Below are 24809 nucleotides of genomic sequence, written 5' to 3' on the forward strand. Positions count from 1 at the left end.
ATGGCACGTTGTCATGATTAGTTTTTGTCGCCGATGGGAACTATATAAAAAGACTTTTACAACTAAAATATATAATTCGTATTTTTTTCCTATCCCCTTTTTGGGCGGACCGCACACCACACATATTTTGACCGATTCTCACCATTCCAACCTCGAAACATTTAAAAAATTCACTCGGTACTGGCTCTCTTTGAATTGCGCCTTAACGCAGTGTTGTTTTTGTCAATGATGACGATAACGAAAATATTTCGTCAACGAACATTTTTTCATGACGGTGACGTGACGAGCTAAAAACGTGTCTTGGGAGACTAAATAATAACGAGATAGATGCCAGTTGTTGTCTGACCAGACAAGAATGGGATGAAAATTTGCCATAGTTTCCTTCATAAGTTAACAATGTGTGACATCTTCTTACCTTATGTGTAGTTAGCATGTATCTTAGCAGTGTTTGGTCATGTAACTAATGTGACGTGCTGCGCCTTCCCCCTGCCCCACACACACGCTTACTCACTGGCTGGTGATTACACTTACCCATTCCAGGTTCTTTTTGTGAAACAGATGTGTCAGGTGCTGCATGGTACGTTTTGCTTTCTTATCTTGGCTAGATATGCCATGTTGCTTTAGCCTTTAAAGGTCTGTGATCATCACACACTACTTAACTTGTAGCGTTAGAATAGCATTCGCATTAGCATAGCGTTAGCATTAGCATTTAGCGTGGTGAGTGTAGTCTTAAAGTGCCGATGACAGCAAAAAGCATGTTTTTTTTCATATTTTCCGTGGTATTTTATGCTCCTGAATGAAATGGACAGCTGGATGTATGTGGAAGCGATCGCTATATTCATTTCGTTTTTTGAATCCCGCGACATGAAAATTAATGACTTCCGTCTCCAGTCTCGAGTTGAGAGAGAGGGCGCTGTGACGTGTACGGTAGAAGGAGTCCTCTCACTATCCAGCTGTACTGTTGTATGAGAAGGACTAAGGATTCAGCTGATTTTGCGGATTAATTCGTTTATTTTTGGCATCACGTCAGCCAAACGGTTGCAGAAAAAAAATTGCTTCACCAGGGAGAGGCATGAGCCTTTTTGGGGTTTCAAAAGGTTCCCATTCACCGGTGGATATTGGCCAAAACAAGCCCTACTACTGTGGGACCATTGGACTTAGGAGGAAGTGAGGGAACATCGTGTTTTGTATTATGTCAAATACTGGGATCATTTTAATACATAGGTGGCTTGCATTTTGTGGCTGACACGCTCCTTCTCCACTTGGCCGATGAAACCGGCGGCTTGTCGCACATCCCCCCGCCGGGAGAGCACTATACTCAGTTTATTGCCCTCTTCATGTGCCCGGTGTTCTCTCAAATTTCCCACCCGATCGGAAATTGCAAATTTGTGTTAATAATAGCCGCGAATACAGCGATTACAAAGTAAACACTACAAACTTTCTTTAAATAAAGGACTATTTACTTACGTTTCATCATGGATGGGCTGGTAGAAAAGATTTCCTAAGACACATTCTGTCTTTCATGTTAGCTGCACAACAACTGCACGCCGCTGTTTGTTTACGTCATGGGTGTCCAAACCTGTCCTCAAGGGCCGCTGTGGGTCCTGGTTTTTGTTCCTGCCAATCGAGCACGGACAGTTTAACCAATGAAGTTTGTGCTAAAACAAGCAGCACCTGACTGCAGTCAACTGATTACACTGGTGAGACACCAGATTGGTGAAAAGATGTCGTCTTGTTTTGTAGGAATGAAATCCAGCACCCACTGCGGCCCTATGTGGAATAGTTTGGACACCACTGGTTTACATCGTCGCCGTGTAGTAAAGCATTATTTTTCTTTATATTCATGTTGACCATATGGCAGCTACGCGTTCCTCCGACGTCGGCCGGTTTGTCCGGCGGTACTCTCCAGCTGCTTCCCCGGCGAGCTCTCCTGTCCGTAGTAGTAGGGGAATGAGCTGTAACTTGCTCTTCACCGGGTGGCAAAGACAATCGACAACCCCGCGGCAGTGTGACATGATCGGGCTAGTTTTATGTGATTTTTTTGCTTGGAGAAGCGAAAATATGACTTTGAGACGTCACTCAGTTCGGGTTAGCATGTTGGCTATCTGTCACGCCTCTTGGTTTGTTTACATTCTCCGAAGCCGGGGGGCAGGGAAATGTCAAAAGCCTGACTAACTACGGCGGCATAATATAGCGTTCGGGACGTTTGACAGTAAAGGTGAAGTCGAGTTTTGACCATTATGGAGTAATTTTGCCATGTTGTACTGAATAAATGCATTTTTATTATTTCATATTCCATTTAGCACAAGATTGTTATTTGTCATGACCATACCATTTATTTAGCAATTGGGAAAAATACTTTGATGAAAAGAATATCCTTTAAAAATATTGGAGAGACTAAAACAATGACATTTTGTGTCTCTCTTCGTCGCATTTTCCTCATTATGAAAAATTCCCCCTCAATGGGCTGCATACTAAATCAGATGAAACCATTCTCTTGCTGACGTCATCCACCTGTTGGGGACGCTACCTATAATGGTAGGCGTGGCTAGACTGCGGATTAAAACACAAATTTCTCGTCATCTGTGCTTTGCCAAATTGTTGTATATAGTCAAATCGTCCCAAAATATGATTTTAGTTCACATAATAATGGCATTTAAGACTTTTTTTTATCCTGTCGTACGCACTTTAAAAACCTTTTACATACAGTTTGTGGTGTCCAGGTGAGTTTAATTAATTGAAAATAATGTGTTGTTTTCCTGCTGAGTGTGTATTATCATCACAAAGATGGTGATGTCCTTGTAGACTCATGTTCATTCGAAATTGTTCGAAACCTTTTATTTATTCATTTATTTATTCATGGACTAAAACTTTTGAAGTTTATAGACGAAAACACTTAAGTAATAATAGAAAAAAACTAGACGAAGACGAATACATTTTCAAATAACTAAAAAAATGACTAAGCCTAATAAATATTTTGGTCCTAAAGATTAAGACTAAGATCCAAATTACAAGGGCTGCCAAAAAGAACAATGCCCTAACGTTTATGGTTTAATCAAAAAGGCGGGATTTGCCATTCGTTTCTAGTGGCAAAATATTAACACTTTCAAATTTCAAAATATGGCTTGTCATACTTTTTTTTTTTTTTTTTTTTAATATCCAATTCACATGATTTACGCATCCAAAATTCAAGAAATCAATGCTTATAAGTATACAGTTTTTGCCTAAAACGTTTCCACCAAAATTTGAAAAACATCTACATTCGTTTTTTGAACGGCCTCGTTCATTTCCACTGGGAAGAAATGACTTGATAACACCAGGAAATGTGACTGAAAATGCTCTAAAATCTGCAGGAGGTTACCCAGAACAGAAATGCTTTAAAATCAATGCGAAATGACCCAAAATTAACAGGAAGTGACCCATAAGTACTCTAAAATTAACAAGGAAGTGACTGAAAATGAACTCATTGTCTTCCAATGATAAAGATAGACATCCAATTCATTTAAACTGGGAGAACTGTTTGTGAATGCTTATCTTTCAGTGCGATTGACAGCGCAAGACGTCCAAATGAATTGGACGTCTAGCGCCGTCAATGGCAGCCAATGAGTTAACAAAGAAGTGACCCAAAAATGCTCCAAAACTAATAGGAAGTGACAGAAAATCTACAGGAAGTGATCCATAAGAGAGACTGAGAGAATAAAGCATCCCCATGTAATTTCTACAGAAACTGCATTTTTAGTGACACTAAAATGCAACAATATTATTGTATAACAAAAAACAAACAAACATAAAAACACCCCTCAGTGGCTCTTATGACTTTTAATGAAGCTGACAAAGACAGTAATGTGCACAATTGCTGAACCATAAAGAAGGCCCAAAAAAACCTGTGCGCAACAAATGTGTCCCACGTTGCAAAGCAAAGATCCTCTTTCTAAACATATATTGTGATGTGTTGTCGCGTATGTGATGAGTTGGAACGTTTTTTAGAGTATACACAATAAGCTCACAGCTACGGAGAAGATGTTTATTTTGACGAATACGCCAGCAGTGGCCAGCTGTTTTCACTTTGGAGCAATACTGGAGATTCTGCCGGCATGTGGTTTTGATTCCATCTCCCTCTACCACCTCCCTCACTTTTTCTCTCACCACGGTATCCAAGAAAAAAAGAAAAAGGGTGTTTATTTACTTTAAATCTGGATTTTAATTTTTCAAAATGATATGAACAAAACCTAAATCATTTATTGATCGACTTATTTGAAAAATGTGGTAGCTATTAAATTTTATATGATAATTTAATATTCAAATATACAAATTGCGGATTATATGCAAAAAAAATGTATTTCATATACATATATATATATTATATATATATATATATACATATATATAGTGGGACAAATAAGTATTTAGTCAACCACCAATTGAGCAAGTTCTCTTACTTGAAATGATTAGAGAGGCCTGAAATCATCAACATGGGTAAACCTCAACCATGAGAGACAGAATGTGGAAAAAAAGAAAAAGACAATCACATTGTTTGATTTTTAAAGAATTTATTTCCAAATTAGGGTGGAAAATTAGTATTTGGTCTCCTACAAACAAGATTTCTGGCTGCCAAAGAGGTCTAACTTCTTTTAACAAGGTCTAACGAGGCTCCACTCGTTACCTGTATTAATGGCACATGTTTTAACTCATTATCTGTATAAAAGACACCTGTCCACAATTTCAGTCAGTCACACTCCAAACTCCACTACGGCCAAGACCAAAGAGCTGTCGAAGGACACCAGAGACAATATTGTAGACCTGCACCTGGCTGGGAAGACTGAATCTGCAATAGGTAAAACGCTTGACTTAAAGAAATCAACTGTGGGAGCAATTATTAGAAAATGGAAGACATACAAGACCTCTGGCAATCACCCTCGATCTGGGGCTCCATGCAAGATCTCACCCCGTGGCGTCAAAATGATAACAAGAACGGTGAGGAAAAATCCCAGAACAACACGGGGGGACCTAGGGAATGACCTACAGAGAGCTGGGACCACAGTAACAAAGGCTACTATCAGTAACACAATGCACCGCCAGGGACTCAAATCCTGCACTGCCAGACGTGTCCCCCTGCTGAAAAAAGTACACTTTCGCTAGAGAGCATTTGGATGATCTAGAAGAAGACTGGGAGAATGTGTTATGGTCAGATGAATCCAAAATAGAACTTTTTGGTAGAAGCACAGGTACTCGTATTTGGAGGAGAAAGAATACTGAATTGCATCCGAAGAACACCATACCCACTGTGAAACCCTGGGGGTGGAAACATCATGCTTTGGGGCTGTTTTTCTGCAAAGGGACCAGGACGACTGATCTGTGTAAAGGAAAGAAAAAATGAGGCCATGTATCGAGAGATTTTGAGTGAAAATCTCCTTCCATCAGCAAGGGCATTGATGATGATGTATATATACATATATACATACTGTATATATTACATTTCTAATTCTTTTGATTCAAACAGGTTTAAGAATATAACAAAATAAAATTGTTTTTTTTAATATATATGTCAAATCATAAGAAACATTCAAATGTGAATATCAGAGAAATTTGTCCTATTTTAATTTTTTTTTTAATCATTTGGAATATTTTTTTAATGAAAACAATGAATTTTATTGATTGTCGGAGAAAATACACTATATATAGATGTCAAGTGATTCAAAACAAAACGTTTGTTGCAAAGATTTAAAAATATGTCATTAATCTTTATTTGGATTTTATTAATTGAAATAATGCAAAAATGACAATAACCCGTTGGCAAATTATTTTTAAAAACATGTATTTTACTTATTTGAATGAATTAATGAATCAAATGTGACCTAAACATTTTTTGTAAAATATAATTTGTACAATGATATAAAAAGAAAAACATACTTTTTTTCATGCATGTTTGAATAATTCATACATTCACTCACTTTCTATATTGTTCATCCTCACGAAAGTCGCGGGGGTGCTGTAATCTTTCCCTCAATTGGTTGCCAGCCAATCCCAGGTTGAAACAATTCAAAGTATGAAAAAATATAAATAATTAAAAAGTTCCCCAAAATCTATTTTTATCTCATTAGCTACAAGTTACGGTGATAGATGTCCAATCCATTTGAACTGGGACGGCTGGCAGTGAAGGGTCATGTTTCAGTACCATTATTGGCCGCAATACCAGACTAAATTCTGCCTAGCAACAGTTGACTGCCAGCAAATCTGTCTCTGTTGAGAGTTAAAATGTTATTTCATTTGATCGATTAGTGTCGCTTATATGATTAATAGCATTGCTAGAAGAGAAATTGTGATTTTAAAAAGCACTCCTACTTAACTTTGCCTCCCTAAAGACTTCCATCTTCTGCGTATCCCGCTTGTTTCTCATCGCCGTTTCACAATCGCGTGCTCTTACTTGCCTTAGCCCTGTCGCTCCCTCGCAAGACCCCGATGATTGGTGCCGATGAAGTCATCCGTGTGTGTATGTGTGTGTCTGCTTATGTGTGTTTGCACGGTGCTGCTATTGTGAGGAAAGCAAGTTGGCTAACCTTTGCGTTATCGGACCCAATGCTCCACTTGACACTCTGCAGGAGTCTTTTTATTTCCTACGTAGGCGTGTTACAACCCCTGTGATAGTTATTCGTATATAAAAAGGTCCAAAAGTATCTGGAGAAAGAGATGATTAGAGATACAAGTGTTTTCATTTACAATCGTGCTTACCAGACTGTTGAAATTCTTGAGTTAAGGCACCACTGTACATGTAGTAAAGTTCCACAGAAAAAAGTTGGCGAATTTGCACATGACTGTACATGCTTGACTTTTTGTGGGACAACCACAACTCGCAAATAATCACATTTTCTGTTGTTTAACTTGTGTATATTTGTAAATGTCATTTTGTTTTGTGTGTGTTTGCTATCCGTCTCGTTTAATTTTCTCTTAACCACCGGGACGCTAGTCAAGTCAAACCTCTCCAGTTTCACCACGCGGTCAACCTCCAGTCACTTTGCGGTCGCTCCGCGGCCTCCTCGTTCCACTCAAGCGTTCTTTGCTTTTTTTCCCCTCCCACTTTCCTCCTCGTCCTTGGGTTCCCTGTTTCATATCAACACATGGGCACAAACATGTAAACAAGAGCCCTTGATCTTGGCTATTGCTTTGACATAATCATGTGGGAGAAGTGTAAAACCTAACTCCCTGTTTGGACCGTCCCAACATTCACCATGTACGCAGCTATTGTACCAAGAATATGTTTCTAGTAAAAAATATATCATCACACTAAAAACAGGATAATATCTATCAAAAAGTATCATTTCAGAACGTTCATTCGCCTCTCTCAGTCAAAAAGGCTTGGACGTGTAGCGCTGTCATTGGCAACCAATGAATTAAATGAGTGCCCTGTAAGAGACAAAAAAATAAAAAAAAACATGATTCAGGCATTATAGGGTTAGGACTAGGGATGGGAATTGATAGGATTTTTCCGATTCCGATTCCATTATCGATATTGCTTAACGATTCGATTCTTTATTGATTCTCTTATCGATTCTAATTTGGGGAAAAAGAAGAACAAACGTTTTGATTGGCATCGAGTTTGTTTAATCAGAAGTTACAACCTTACAAACTCACAACGAGATCAAAAGAGGCCCAAAGCCTCAATGTTAACTGTGGCAATAAGTGGCAAATACACAAGAATGTGTAACATTTTACTGAAACATTTATCTAATAGACATAAAAAATATTGGTATATATTGGCAGATAGGTTTTTGTTCTGCCTTTGGCAATATGTGTTAAAGCAGGGGTCCCCAAACTTTTTCCTGTGAGGGCCACATAACTTTTCCCTTCTCTGATGAGGGGCCGGGGTCAGTTTGTAACAGAAAAAGTGTGACGATTGCAGAAGTGCATAAATGTAAAAAATTATTGTTTTTCAGAAAGCCACAATCAAATAACCCTTTCTGGATTCTTTATAATAATAATAATTAATAAAAACACTATTAATTAAATAGATAATAACCAAATAACCCTCTCTGAATTCTTCAAGGAAAAGGCCAGAAAATAAATAACACGATTGAGAAAAAAAAAAAAAAAATTTACATGCTCAAGTGGGGGCGCCCTTGCGCTTCCTCACGCGAAGAAGAACGCGCTCACGTGAAGAAGAGCGCTTACACCCAAAGAAGAAATGCCGCATCCAAGTGAGTGAGCGAGTTAGTGAGAGAGGGAAACACTTCTACGAGCCTACGTTCTTTGTTAATGTTAATATCTACAGAGGCAACGCCTGTATGTATCATCGTATGTGTTGTTGTCGTTGTGTTTCCACTCGCGATCGGACACTTAAATCCAGTTGTGTAGTGGTTTGAACGATGTGCTAATGCTAGCGAACGAATGCTAACCATACTGTTATTAGCAGCTAATCATCGCTGATTTACGTTGATGCAAACCTGTTTGTTATTGGGGACGAAATTGATTTGTTTCATTTCTATTCTTAGTTTCACTCTTCAAGTGATGGTTGGATAAAGTCAGCAAATTATACCAACGTCTTCTGCATCGTCATTTGGGAGTTTAGTTAGCTGTATAGCCAGGACTGAGCCTTAGCCTCTCTGTGAGGACAGCGCAGTCGTATTCCCTCCCGATGCAGTTATCTCCACCTTGCAATGACTGCAAGTCGCTTTGTTGTAATTTTTCCTCGTGAAGTGAAGACACACTTTCGAGCGTTTGAACCTACGTGCTGTCATTGATATGTTTATGGCTGCAATGCTCGTGCTTACCCATCGTAACCTTTCATTTTCACACTCTTTCCTGGTGAAGTGTAGTCAAACTTTGGAGCCAGTGGTTCTTGGCGCCATGCTAGTTTGATGCGTCTGGACAACAACACATGTCACGACGCAATACGCGTCTTTAGGAATCGTTAAAGGGATCGTTAAGGCTTTTTCATTGTGATGTCGAGGCCTCGAAACACTCGGAACCGGTTCCGAATTGGAATCGGATTTCGATTCCCATCCCTAGTTAGGACTAGCGCAACAGTGACAATTAGGACAAATATGAAATCTGATTGGTTAAAGGTAAACAATTTAGGATTTTTGGCCAAAAATTGTACTGCAACTACAGTGCCCGCCATAATTATTGGCACCCCTGGTTAAGATGTGTTTTTTAGCTTTTAATATTTTTTTTTAAATTCAAATAATATGGGACCTTAATAGAAAAAAGAGAAAAATCCAACCTTCAATACAAGTGCATTGAAGCACACTGGGACCGTGTGCTTTGGTCAGATGAGACCAAGATTGAGCTTTTTGGCAACAAACACTCTAAATGGGTCTGGCGTGCCACGAAAGCATGCTGAAAAGCACCTCATACCCATTGTGAAGTATGGGGGTGGGTCAGTGATGCTGTGGGGCTGTTTCGCTTCCAAAGGCCGTGGGAACCTTGTTAGGGTGCATGGCATCATGAATGCTTTGAAATACCAGGACATTTTAAATCAAAATCTGTTGCCCTCTGCCCGAAAGCTGAAGATGGTTCGTCACTGGGTCTTTCAGCAAGACAATGACCCTAAACATATGGCCAAATCTACACAGAAATGGTTCACAAAACACAAAATCAAGCTCCTCCCATGGCCATCTCAGTCCCCAGACCTTGTTTTCTTGGCAAAAGGGGGTTGTACAAAGTATTAACACCAGGGGTGCTAATAATTGTGACACACATTATTTGATGTCAAATAATTATTTCTTTATGAGGGATTTATTCCCCACTGAATAAATGCACTTGTATTGAAGGTTGGACTTTTCTCTTTTTTTCCATTGAGGTCCCATATTGTTTGAATTTAAAAAAAAATATTAGAAGCTAAAAACACATCTTAACCAGGGGTGCCAATAATTATGGAGGGCACTGTAGATCAAAAATATTGACGAGCACAAAATGTCCTCCCCTTGCCAGAAAACCGCTTCACATTGGAGAACCTGAAGGAAAAGAACTTTAAGTGGCAAGCGACGAGTCCTCTGCAGAAGGTATATCTTATTTTTGATTTTCATGGCAGATGTTTTCAATGTAATAATGCCAACATTTAGTAATGACGATTAAAAGAGCCGTGATACAAGGTCCAAGTTAATTTATGTCACCATGACCTGAGTGAGGGAGGGCTACTTTTCTCTATGTGTAAACACACTGGCAAAGAAATACTGTATATCATTTAGTAATTCATTGACAGCATCCAAAAAGACGATTTAATTGCCCCATACATTTTAATTTCAATTAACTGACTAAATATACACACGCGTAAAGACTACCTTTGCTGCAGTCAATGGATCCACATGCTAAATAAAGTAGCACAACCATGCCAAATCAATGCATATCCTTGTTTTGCTTGTCTTGTTGTCTTGAATCCTTTGAGATTCGTAACAACGTTACTTTTTACTTGATTGGTAGATGTAATTCATAATGTCAAAGTTAGTTTACGGGGCGTACAGAGCTGTGGCAATCCTGACGAAGATTGGAAACTTGTCTCGTGATTGAGGATGAACACGAAAGGAAAACAGAAACAAATAGGTGACGTGCAAATCATCTTTTAAAATGGGAAATTTTTTGCTTAACCATTGAGAACCCTTTTAGAAGTATTATTTCTTAAATGTCTATTGAACTATAATGGCCAGTTCATGAATAATGAAGTGCAAGTCCTACATTGTGCACCTTTAACTCATTAGCTGCCATTGATGGCGAAAGACATCCAATCCATTTGAATTGGATTGGATGATTGGACCATCATTGGCATGAAAACATGATCATAACTGCTAGCTCTCGCCGCTTTGTCTTGTCTCTTTCACAAACTCACAAGGTGGAAAATTGGCAGAACAACTTCCAATCCATGTCCGTTTTCCTCCAAAATCTGGGTTTATTTTTCAGATTTTTTTTCTCTTTCCAGACCTCCATGATTACTCCGATTTTAAAAATAGTACAGTGAGCGAAATGATCACATGAGCTAACTTTTGGCTGACTTCCTGTCAGCTATTCGATGGCCGACAGCCACAGATTTAACACCCTACGTTGGCTCGCCAGCCCAAGTTTGTAACATCATCAGGGGTTGAAAATATGATGCCTACGGTGGCCAAACCCTGTCGTGATGAGACATAGTGTGATAGAAAAAAACTTGTTGTAATGGACACGAGTTGACAGTGTTAAAAGCTTTCTGGCATAAGTGAGTGCATGTCGACACACAATAGCTCCAACTGGACCACCACCCTGGGGATTTTACAATTAGCTTCATTGGAGCCACATTTTTAGTGTGTGGTGGGGTGATTGAATGTTTGCAATTGAATTATATATATTTGGGGTCAGGGACATGATAGAGGCAAGTCCAACAGCCTCTGGCTTTGTGACACACATACACACGCACGCAAATAGAACATATGACGTTTTGCTCAATCTGTGTTGAATTAGCAGTGAAGACTCATAATCTGATAAACGGACAAGGCGCACCAACAAAATTTGCTGTTGGGTGAAGGGTTTTCAGCAGTCATTGTGTCATTTTACACTCTAAGTCCAAAACACGCAACAGTAGCCGCTAATTTAACTCGTTTGTGAAAATGAAGCATGAGTCTTGAATGAGAGATACGCTTTCCTAGTTTGGAAACCTTCAAAAAATATTCTCGTAGAAGTTCCTTCACTGGATGTACAAACAAACAGGATTGTGATTGGCTCCAGAGTGCACCTGCTTCTCATTTCTCTTGACAAATATCTTCCAATAATCTTTCCATCTGTGGCTTTCATTAGAAATTCAAATCAAAGTCAACGCCACAAAACATCTGCAAAGCATCCGCGACATTCTGTGAATGCTGACGCATAGGAAAGCGCTTTCCTCTGAACTTCACCGCGTGTATATAGTTTACATTTACGATGGTGTTCGGCTCTCTGCTTCCTTTTCGAGACTGCCCAGTGTTGTCATGCAGGCAGTCATATGCGTGTACAATATAGGAGGTGTTCACGTTTTTCTTGTCTCCCGTATATCCTTCCATCCAAACACCCCTTATCTATTTTAACATGTTTTTGGGACTATACATTGGTATGAAAAAGTATCTGAACCTTTTGGAATTTCTCACATTTCTGCATAAAATCACTATTAAATGTGATCTAATCTTTGTCAAAATCACACAGATGAAGAAACAGTGTCTGCTTTAACTAAAACCACCCAAACATTTATAGATTTTCACATTTTAATAAGGATAGGATGCAAACAATGACAGAAGGGGGAAAAATAAGTAAGTGAACCCTCTGCCTAAGGAGGCTTAAAGAGCAATTGAAACCAATTTTTTTCAAATGTTTTTTTTCAAAATATTAAATGTGATGGTTCACTTACTTATTTTCCCCTCCTTATTTTTTATGCAGAAATGTGAGAAATTCCAAAAGGTTCAGATACTTTTTCATACCACTGTAATCCACACCAAGCAAAGGTTGTGCAACGAAGAGGAAAAACCTCTTCTACCCTGTACAAATCTCTCACTTTAAAGTGCATGTGACACGAAAAAGCATGTTTATTTCATAATACACGCGGTATTTTATGCTCCTGAATGATATGGACCGCTTGGATGTGTGTGGAAGCGATCGCTATATTTATTTAGTTTTTTTTAATCCCACACTACGAAAATGACAGACTTCCGGCTTCGGTCCTGCATTGAGGAAGAGGGCGCAGTGACGTGTACGGGAGAAGGAGTCCTCTTCACTATACAGCTGTACTGTTGTATGAGAAGAACTAATGATTCAGCTGATTTTGCGGATTAATACATTTATTTTTCGCATCACGCCAGCATAAACGGCTGCAGAAAAATCTTGCTGTATGAAGGAGAGGCATGTGCGCCTTTTTGGAGTTTCAAAAGGTTCCCATTCACCGTGTATATTGGCCAAAACAAGCCCTACTGCTGTGGGACCGTAGGACTTACGAGGAAGTGAGTAAACATCTTGTTTTGTATTATGTCAAATACTGGGATCATTTTAATACGGAGGTGGCTTGCATTTTGTGGCTGACATGCTCCTTGTCGCACATACCCCCGCCGGGAGGGCACTATACTCGGCTTTTGCACTCTTGGTGTGCCCGATGTTCTGTCAAATTTTCCACCCGATCAGAAATTGCAACTTTGTGTTAAAAATAGCCGCGAATACAGCGATTACAAAGTAAACACTACAAACTTTCTTTAAATAAAGGACTACTTACGTTTGATCATTGATAGTCATGTAAAAAGCTCTCCTCATGCACATTACCCCACGTTAGCTGCACAACAACTGCAGCCGCCTTCCTCCCGGGAACGAACTGTAAATTGCTCTTTGCCGGGTGGTTTGCCGATCGGCAAAGACGATCGACAACCCAGTCGTCATGTCAAAAGTTCCGTGCTAGTTATGTGTGATTTTCCGCTTCGAAGACTTTGAAACATAACTCTGTTCGGGTTAGCATGTCGGCTAGGTGTCACGCCTCATGGTTTGTTTGCATTCTCCGAAGCCGGGGAAGGGAAATGACATAAACCCGATTTAGGTGTCATAAAATATTGTTCGGGCGTTGCGACAGTAAAGGTGAAGTCGACAGTTTTGACCATTATGGAGTAATTTTGCTATGTCGTCCTGAATAAGTGCATTTTTATTATTTCATATTCCATTTAGCACAAGACTGTTATTTGTCATGACCATGCCATTTATTTAGCAATTGGGGAAAAATACTTGGGTAAAAAGAATATCCTCAAAAAATATTGAAATAGAGAGAGAGAAACGATGACATTTTGCAGCTCTCTTCGTCGCGTTTTCGTCGTTCTGAATAATTCCCCCTCAATGGGCTGAATAGTAAAACCGATGAGCCCATTCTCTCGCTGACGTCATCCACCTGTTGGGGACGTTAGAGCCCTATAATGGTAGGCGCGGCTAACCGGCAGATTAAAAGACTAACTTGTCATCTGCGCTTTGCTACATTGTTGTATATAGTGGAATCGTCTCAAAATATGATTCTATTTCACATAATAATGCTATTTAAGACTTTTTTTTCTCATGTCGTATGCTCTTTAACAGCTCTAAAGCAACAAAAAAACCACCACATTACAGCCACCATGCTTGATAGATGGCTTCAGGCGCTCATCAAGTTAGATGGGATTTTGAATAAGGAAGGCTATCACTCTATTTTGCAATGCCATTCCATACCTGTGGACAGCGCTTTATTGGAGACAATAACCCAAAGCACACCTCTAAATTATGCAAAAAAACATTTCGGGAGCAGTGAGCTGGTATTCTATCAGTAATGTAATGGCCCGTATGGGCAACGTTAGGCAAATCGAGTGATGGTATACAATCATATCAAAAACAACTTGAAAGTCCATTGGGTTTGATGAAACACCATAGGTGGGATCTCAGGAGACCGATGCTTCCTGAAGACCTAATGTTGGACTCCTCCAGCATTACCTCAGAGGAAAACGATGACATCCTAACTGGACTTGGTCGGTTGATACAGAGCCAATATAGCAGCTTCGGTTACTGCCACCTAGACCCCCCCACTCCAGTCCCCAGAACTCAACCCCATTGAACTGTTGTGGGAGCAGCTTGACCGTATGGTGCACAAAAAGTGTCCATCAGGCCGATACAATTTATACGTGGGTGAAATTTCTCCAGATTACCGCAAAAGATTCATTGCTAAAATGCCAAAGGTCTGCAACGCTGTCAACTGCACAATGAAGAGGGGAAAACATATATGACACTGTGGAGTATACAGTATGTCACATTTTTGGGGGCAACTACTGTAATTTTCGGACTATAAATCGCTACTTTTTTTCCCCCTCATTTTGAATCGTGCGGCTTATAGTCCAGTGCGGCTTATTTGTTGGTTTATTTGGGTTAATAGGTAACGCTTTATTTGACAGTGGCGTCAATAGACTGTCGTAAGACCGTCATAATTATGACATTACACTATCATGGTCATTACTTAATGCTTATGACAGATGTCATTAAGTGTCATCTGGCAAAATTATGTCACTAACTCCATATATGTCCAGCTCGGATCTTTTACATCCATTCAAAATTGAGATAATTTGCCGGATGACACTAAATGACATCTGTTATAAGCATTCATTAATGCTCATGACAGTATCATGTCATAATTATGATTGTTTTATAACGGTTTTTTCAAAAATTTATTTTTCAAATAAACTGTTATGTAACACCATAACTAGCAATTACTGAAACAAATAGATCATTAATTAAAGACATAATTAGCATGCAACATGAATTTTGATTGTTATTTATTTCTGTAGCGCTGTAATGCATGCTAGGAGGCATATTGTACGACAACAGTGTTGACAGCAGGTGGCAGCAGAGGTTGACTGTCTCCCCAAGGGAGCAGTGATGGCCAAATGAAGCTTCTTGAAGCAATGAAGCTTTGCAGCTAATTCGTTCAAAGCTTCATGGTGGTTCATTTGTTCTTCTGACAGTCTTATGTTGCCGCTGTCAAATAATGGTTAATATCTTTTGGTGTAAATGTTCCAGGACAGCTGCGACTGAAAGTCCAGTGCGGCTTATCTATGAACAATAGTCATTTTCGTGTCAAATTTGGTGTGTGGCGGCTTAGTGTCAGGTGCGCCTTATAGTCAGGAAATTACGTTATGTATTCTTAGACACCAAGAACAACTTTATACATATCTCTAACAATAAAATGGACATCAACAGGCTAAATCGACATCTATTTAATCTAACATACTAATAGTTATTCTGATGAAATGATAGCCTTAACAACGCAACATATATAAGTCACACTTATGTACCATTATCCGAACTATTAAAAAAAAAAAAAAAAAAGTCGGATTTATAGTCTGGAAAATACGATATTTCAAATGCCATTTATCTTTTCCATCAATGCCTTTAAAAATGGATACTATAGCTTCTGTTTTTAAGCGCGTGTAGCCTATTCATCATCATGTGGTCTCTGTGTGATCATCTGGATGTGAGATGTGGCCTACACCAGCTTCTTGCAATTCTCATTTTGTGTTTTAATAGACTTTCCTTAATCATTATTAATCTCCTCTTTACACTATTTAAATCCCTTTATTCGTCAGAACAAACGTTTGTTCCATTTTTCATGTGTGTTTAGCGTTTCACTGCCTTTCGCCTCCTTCTGGTTTGTGTTTCCTACTGTTGGCGTGCTAATAATTTTCTGCGGATACATAAAGTTGAATAGAACATTGTGTTGGAACAGAACGTCCCTTCCCAGGCTGCACTGTGAGGACATCAGCTTGTCATTTCCTACAGTACCTTCATGATTTTGTACATGAACAGGTTCTGAGGACCGTAATTGCACCAAGCTGTGAGTGAAATAACACACTTGTGAGGACATATTATGTAAAACTGACTTTTTAATGCCTTCTATGCAAATGGTTAAGTCTCTGGAGTTTGACAAAAAGATGTTAGACTTTGTAGACAAGACACATGGCAACTGTTTAATATTGTGATAGGGTGTGTCGTGTTTCAGTTTGTTATTGTAGGGGACATAAAATGTGTTAAAGTAGTCAAAACATGTTAATTTATCGTTGATGATGTCGTTTAATGTCATAAAACCCAAACTGGGTCATTCCCTCTTTCCCCTGCCGCCTAATAACAAAAATATTGACCATTCAATAAAACAACTCGTGGGGGAAAAAAAGAAAAAGTCCACAGGGAACAAGTAATAAAGATTGCGTTAAGCCCCTAAGGCTGAGTTTGAATTTGTAATCTATCAGCTTCAAGTTCAAGGCTAAATGAAATTTAAAGGGAATGCGGGGGTCTGCATTGAGTGGATGCTTTGCCTTCAGCCTGTGGTCATGCCAGGTTCATGTTGGGAAAGTGACACACGTCCTTTTTCAGGGTCCTTTTTTGATTAAGCACTTAGAGAATCAACTCCAATAGCTTTAAAGCCGTAATGTGACACAGCCAGAGTGGAGGCTCAAAGATTAAAGTCTATTTTTTGTGTTTATCCTCATATACGCTTATCACAATATTCTGGACACAGCCCTGTCTAATATAAAAATATGTTTTTGGCGTCATCTTGTGGCACTTGTAAATTACACTGAATGCAAGTGAAACAGATACATTAAAAAAAAAAAAAAAAAAACAAGTGTTGCTACCTCTCTGTTGATGTGACACAAACTCACAGCACTCACAGAAATGTACATTGTCCAAACTGTGAAACATGGAGGAAGTTCTGTTATGTTCTGGGGCCAACTGTTTTGATAAAAGATGTGGTTGTTCAATAATATGTCCCCTTTAGTATTATGATTCTAAATAGAATGCATGATTAGCCGAAAGAGTGCACACCTTCCACAGCACAGTATGAATGTAAAGACATCTTTGTTTGTCCGCTGATCAAGTTGAAAAGAATCCCATTCTCATTCTCCCATGAATTATCAAACTGTTCAAGTAAAACATCACATCGGTGTCTCAATGTTTAGACCAAGTGTTTCCAAACTACGGTCGACGGACCAATTGCGGTCAGCAGGCCAGTTTCTATTGGCCCGCAGCAAACTAAAAATACCATTGAATATGGCTGCACAAGAAGCTTAAATTCAGTTAACATTCTGTTGCACTTCTCAGCTTTAGTCACTTAAACAGTGCGTCTCCATATGCTCAGAAGTCAAAGCCTGACAACATGTTTAAATCAACGGGGGAAACTGAATAATTTCAGTACAGTGGTATTGCTACTTACGAAATTAATTGATTCTGGAAGTAGATTCTTGACTTGAAAATTCTGTAAGTAGAGGCGCATTTTCCATGTTAGGTCCTAATCAATTCCAAGCCCCCCAAAATTCAGACATAAATCTTTTATAATGCATGAAAATGCATCAAAACATGTAACAAATATATGTTACAATTCGATAATTGCACAATAAACATAAAATTTGAGTTGTGCTTAATGCAAAAGTTAATACACTCACATAAAGCTGTCGGAAAACGAGGAGCGAATGAACAGGCCGCAGGGATACATACATACAAATACAGTAGAGGTCCCTCTTAGCCAATTGGATGCCAAGAATGCTAGGCAATAGCCAATGGCAGAGCAGCTACAGTATAAGTATGTTACATTCAGTAAACTCTGGGGGCTGTGAATACCAGCCAATAGTGTATTTTGGCCTTTCTTATCCTGAAATTTCTTTCTTATCAAGAGGAAATATTTTCACATTGAGGTGTGTCTTAACCTTAAAATTCTGTATGTAGAGATGTTCGTTAGTCGAGGTACCACTGTATTTTGTTTTAGATGAATAAACCTTTATAAATAATCTATATCAGTAATAATAATATAAAAAAATATATCATTATATAGAGGATATACTAAAAAAAAAATCCAGTGTGATAAATTTAGCTATCTTGGTTGTGGTTTTCCTGACCTTTTCTGCTGCTGCTGGACATTTTTTCTTTGCTTTTGCCAAGTTTTTTTAAAAGTAGTTTATAAATAAATATGCATTTCAATTAGTGCTGCAACGATTAATCGAATAACTCAAGTAATTTGAGTAGGAAAAAAGCTTCAAATCAAATTTTGCTGCGTCGAGTATTTGTTTAATAAAAGTTGCGTTGTAATGGTTTGTTTTGAAAGCGTTTGCATTTAGTTTTATTGATTTGGGTGGATACACTGCCTTCTAGTGGCAACAGTGAATTTGACATAACTCATTTCACATGGCTCAATCCAGCTGCTCCCTGTTAAGACCAACATAAGCAAAGTTTTTGTTTGAGCTGTTTAAAAAAAAAAAATTTTTTTATGCATCAGTAATTTAGTTTATAAGTTTATTTAGCCATTTTTGTGGGAATATGTGTTTGAACCATTTGTAAGAGCATTGTAAAAAAAAAAAAAAAAAATTTGCATTTTATAGCATTTAAGCTAGCGGACTTTTGCTATGTAATTTAGCCAATCGTTCTTTTGTTGTACTTAGATCCTCATTTATTTATTCATTTATTTATTCAGTTTGAGGCTCAGCTCAGGTATTTAGATTTTTTACTTTCCTTATCCTATTACGCAATTATTCGTACTAGCTTGTTCATCGATTAATTGACTACTAAAATAATCGATAGCTGCAGCCCTAATTTCGATATTCTTATACTGTATCGGCCCGAATATAAGACGGGGTTTTTTGCATTGAAATGACACTCAAAAATTGGGAGTCGTCTTATATTCGGGGTCTAGACATTATACCCATTCACGACGCTAGATGGCGACAGATATCATTGAAGCGAATGCTGAACTTGAGGAGTAATGTTCTGTCATGACAGATCTCAGCTACTCCCAAGTTTCACCAGTTTGCATTATTTTTTTGCAATGTTTTTCCTTATTCAGATTTGTTTCAAGACTACAGTTACAGTTAGACCTCACTTTGATGGTTAATGCAGTTATTGCAAATTTTTTTTTTAATCACAATAGATTGGTTTATTTACATTTCAAAAAACAGAAGCCATTCATTTACGAATGTGATTGCAATTTAGTTTACATATTTAAATGTTCAGATATTAAGATTTGAAAGAGGCAAAATAACATGCTTTTTCTCTCAAATATATTGTTATAATCATTTGTTTCGGATGTACTGTAATTATTTTCTGTATAAAAATTAATTTGGTATTCAAAAAGTATTTTTTCAAACTTCAGTCTTGAAAAAGAGGGAGTCGTCTTATAATCGGGGCCGTCTTATATTCGGGCCAATACGGTACTTCTTGATTCTTCATCCACTGCCATTGACAGTTCTAGACATCAAAGCAACAGTTTCAACTGGTAACACTGAGTGATCATGTTTCACTGCCACTGACGGCAATAGACGTCCAATCCAATTTGACTGGGAGGGTTGCCCTCTGTTTAACAAATGAGAGTGGAAGGATTTCAAGTTGACCCATGCATCCTTTGATTTTTCTGAGAGTGCACCATGGAGAAAAAAAGTTTTGACCCCCTCCCTGTTTAGAGGGTGAAGGCCCGTGCATTTTATTGAGTTTATTGAACGCACACACATTTCATTTTGGCAATCCTGCTCTGCTATTGCAATTGCTTGAACTTGCACAATACAGTATTGGCTGCATAACTGTGTGATCTAATGCCATCCTGCCTCATGCAAATTGCCAATTAACGCACAAGGTCAACTCTGATTTATGAAAAGAGGTCGTATAAGCTATGACATAAGCATTTTGTGTTTCCCATGGCAGTTTCTGGCCCGTTGACAACCTTGAGTGTGACTGATTAAGCTATTTCCACCTCCGATGATGCAATTTGGTCTCAAATGCACAAGACAAATTTGAGTGTAAATACAGCTGAGCTTTATTACTTTTTTCTTTCTAAAAGTCACTTTGAATCCATCTTTTTCCCATATTGTTGGGTGAATATAAGTGTGCAAAATTCTGCCGTTACCCTGTCGCATTGTTTTAACATTACATTTTTTTAAACCAGTAGATTAAATAATATACTTAACCAATATACAGTACAAAAAATATAAAATATTTAATGTGATTGCTTTTTCTATATCAATTTAATTGCGCAAATATTTACATTTGTGAATTACGATGATTACTTTATCTATGTATGAGTAGTTTTTTTAACTTGGAAAAAAAAAAAGAAAATTACCCCCTTTTTAAAAGAATGTATTTTTTAAATTTTTATTTTCTAATTTAATTAATACCTATTTCATAGGAGGAATCATATTGTCAGTACCGTAAATTTCAGACTAGAAGGCGCACCTGACTATAAGCCGGTATCCACCAAATTTGACACGAAAACGACATTTGTTCATAGATAAGCCGCACTGGACTGCTGCAGCTGTCCTCACCGTATTATGGGATACTTACACCAAAATATATTAACTGATAAAACTTTATTTGACAGCGGCATCCTAAGACTGTTAGAAGCTCAAATAAACCACCATTGCTTCAAGAAGCTTCATTTGGCCATCACTGCTCTCATGAGACAGTCAACCTTTGATGCCACCTGCTGTCAACACTGTTGTCGTCCAACATGCCTCCTAGCATGCATTACAGCGCTACAGATGTAAATAATACTAAAAATTTAAGTTGTATCTTAAGTATTGCTTTAATTACTCTTCCAGTTATTTCATTAATTTAATGCCATAATCTGCCGATAACAATTAATGACATCTGTCATAAGCATTCAGTGCCCATTATAGTTTCATGTCATAATTAGGAATGTCTTATGACAGTCTTATGAGCCACTGTCAAAGAGTTACCTACCAACCCAAATACAGTGGTGAGAACAAGTATTTGGCAGTGTATCAAATACTGTAAATCAGCAAATAAGATGCACTGGACTATAAGCCGCATGATTTAAAATGAGGGAAGAAAGTAGCGGTTTATAGTCCGAGAATTATGGTAGCACTTTTTTTTTTTTTTTTTTTTAACTTTTCATGTTTTAATGACATTTAAATGCTAGTACATATTTAATTAACTATAGGCCTATGCATTATAAAACATTATTCAGTTCACTCTAAATTATTTGCAGACAGCCAAAGAATACTCACAAAAAAACCTTTAAAAAGAAATATGTATACAGTGGGGCAAATAAGTATTTATTCAACCACCAAATGTGCAAGTTCTCCTACTTGAAAAGATTAGAGAGGCCTGTAATTGTCAACATTGGTAAACCTCAACCATGAGAAACAGAATGTGGGGAAAAAAACAGAAAATCACATTTTTGGATTTTTAAAGAATTTATTTCCAATTTAGAGTAGAAAATAAGTATTTGGTCACCTACAATCAAGCAAGATTTCTGGCTGTCAAAGAGGTCTAACTTCTTCTAACGAGGTCTAACGAGGTCTAATGAGGCTCCACTCATTACCTATATTAATGACACCTGTTTTAACTCATTATCTGTATAAAAGACACCTGTCCACAAGCTCAGTCACTCCAAACTCCACTATGGCCAAGATCAAAGAGCTGTCGAAGGACACCAGTGACAAAATTGCAGACCTGCACCTGGCTGGGAAGACGGAATCTGCAATAGGTAAAACGCTTGGTGTAAAGAAATCAACTGTGGGAGCAATTATTAGAAAATGAAAGACATACAAGACCACTGATAATCTCCCTCGATCTGGGGCTCCATGCAAGATCTTCTCCCCGTGGCGTCAAAATGATAACAAGAACGGTGAGCAAAAATCCCAGAACCACATGGGGGGACCTGGTGAATGACTTACAGAGAGCTGGGACCACAGTAACAAAGGCTACTATGAGTAACACAATGCGCCGCCAGGGACTCAAATCCTGCACTGCCAGACGTGTCCCCCTGCTGAAGCCAGTACACGTCCAGGCCCGTCTGCGGTTCGCTAGAGAGCATTTGGATGATCCAGAAGAGGACTGGGAGAATGTGTTATGGTCAGAGGAAACCAAAATAGAACTTTTTGGTAGAAACACAGGTTCTCGTGTTTGGAGGAGAAAAAATACTGAATTGCATCCGAAGAACACCATACCCACTGTGACGCATGTGGGTGGAAACATCATGCTCTGGGGCTGTTATTCTGCAAAGGGACCAGGACGACTGATCTGTGTAAAGGAAAGAATGAATGGGATCATGTATCGAAAGATTTTGAGTGAAAATCTACTTCCATCAGCAAGGGCATTGAAGATGAGACGTGGCTGGGTCTTTCAGCATGACAATGACCCCAAACACACAGCCAGGGCAACAAAGGAGTGGCTTCGTAAGAAGCATTTCAAGGTCCTGGAGTGGCCTAGTCAGTCTCCAGATCTCAACCCCAAAAAAAATCTGTGGAGGGAGTTGAAAGTCCGTGTTGCCCAACGACAGCCCCAAAACATCACTGCTCTAGAGGAGATCTGCATGGAGGAATGGGCCAAAATACCAGCAACAGTCTGTGAAAAGCTTGTGAAGAGTTACAGAAAACATTTGGCCTCTGTTATTGCCAACAAAGGGTACAAAAAAAAGTATTGAGATGAACTTTTGGTATTGATCAAATACTTATGTTCCACCATGATTTGCAAATAAATTCTTCAAAAATCAAACTTGATTTTTTTTTTTTTTTTTTTTTCACATTCTGTCTCTCATGGTTGAGGTTTACCCCTGTTGACAATTACAGGCCTCTCTAATATTTTCAAGTGGGAGAACTTGCACAATTAGTGGTTGACTAAATACATATTTGCCCCACTGTATTTTAAATACTTTTCGCCCCCTATACCAGTACATATTTTTCGGTTTCCTCTCTAGATCATATAAACGTATAAATGTGCTCGAAAGAACCCTTGGAACCACTTCCATATTCTTGGAAGAAAAACACAATTATAGTCAATTAAGACAAACATTAAATTCAGCATAAAAGTCAGGCCTGGACATTATTAATAGTATAAATCACAGTTTTCGCTGGAATTAACAGATTTTTCTTGGATTAGTAACAGAGCAGCATTTTTAGCAAGCGTCGGTCCTGTGAGCCAAGTGGCAAATTTTCTCTTTCTGGCGTAAGGAGCCAACAAGATTGTTAGAAAACCAACACGCCATCACGCCAAAGCAGCTGGAAACGGTTGCGCTGATTAAAGCTGAAGTTTACTTGGTCGTCCTTCGGTGATTTCCAAACTGACAGAAAAAAAGTTTGCATTTTTAATCTAGGAAATGGAAAGTAAGTACTAATAGTAAATGTAATTTAGGCGAGACACTCATTGAAATAAAAGGAAATGCATTAAGTAGTTACTTGGCTGGACTTGCTTGATTTTTGACACAGTTCCTGACAACTTGAAAATTATAAGATAAGTCCTGTTACTTCTTCCCACTTGGCACATTTGTTCACTTTACCAACAGGAAGTTGCCTGTCTGAATTTGTAGTTTTGTCCATATCCACACTAAATAAGAAATTTCCATGAACTGACACATCACTGCTACTTTGCCGCTGTGGGAAAAAGGGATGTGTGGCCGTCTACAGTATGTGTGTGTTAGAGAGAGAGGATTTGGATTTAAGTCGGTGACAAACAGTCATTTTCCGCCCTGATAGGCACCGCAGTGGGAACTTCCTGTGGGCAACACACTCACACCGCAGCCCACTGAATCCACTCTGCAGTCAAGAAAAAAGGTGATACTCTATGATGCTCCCTCATAATACAAATGGTTTGTTGTCATTCGCTGTCAATGTTAGCCACTGAGTTAATCAATGGTCACATATCACAGTGGTTCTTGATCACAGTAGTCTAACAAGTACAAAAAGTGCCAAACTATGGCTGTTCAGTCCTCATGTTATGTTGGTTTCTTTGTTCCACCCCAAAAAGTTCACCTTCGTGATATCATCAGATTGTTAAAAACATACATGCATGGGGTATATGTTAACAGGGTCAAAAGTAGATTTTCACAGTGAGGGGGAAGGAACTGCGGTGGACTTTAAGTAAGCAACAAAACTCTTCTCCCAAGAGGGTAAACAAACGTCAACTGATGATGATGATTACCAGCTTGCCTGCAGTAGTTGTTCATATGCCCCTTCCTGGCATTCCTGATAGTCTCCAGCAAAGTGTTGAGTTAAGGTCTCTGCGGTACGTGTTGTCATACTGACAGTCTGCATGTGTTTGTGGTGAAGTTACACAATGTGAGTTCTTCTGAATCCCACTCGAGAAGGAAATTTGGTCAACTTGCTCCCAAAGAGACAAGACTGCAGTACTTTTTCAGCATTGTGAGCTATCCCTGGAGGGCAATTGCATCCATCCATCCATCCATCCATCCATCCATCCATCCATCCATCCATCCATCCATCCATCCATCCATCCATCCATCCATCCATCCATCCATCCATCCATCCATCCATCCATCCATCCATCCATCCATCCATCCATCCATCCATCCATCCATCCATCCATCCATCCATCCATCC

This window comes from Corythoichthys intestinalis, chromosome 7, assembly GCF_030265065.1.
Source record: "Corythoichthys intestinalis isolate RoL2023-P3 chromosome 7, ASM3026506v1, whole genome shotgun sequence".
Lineage (NCBI taxonomy): Eukaryota > Metazoa > Chordata > Actinopteri > Syngnathiformes > Syngnathidae > Corythoichthys > Corythoichthys intestinalis.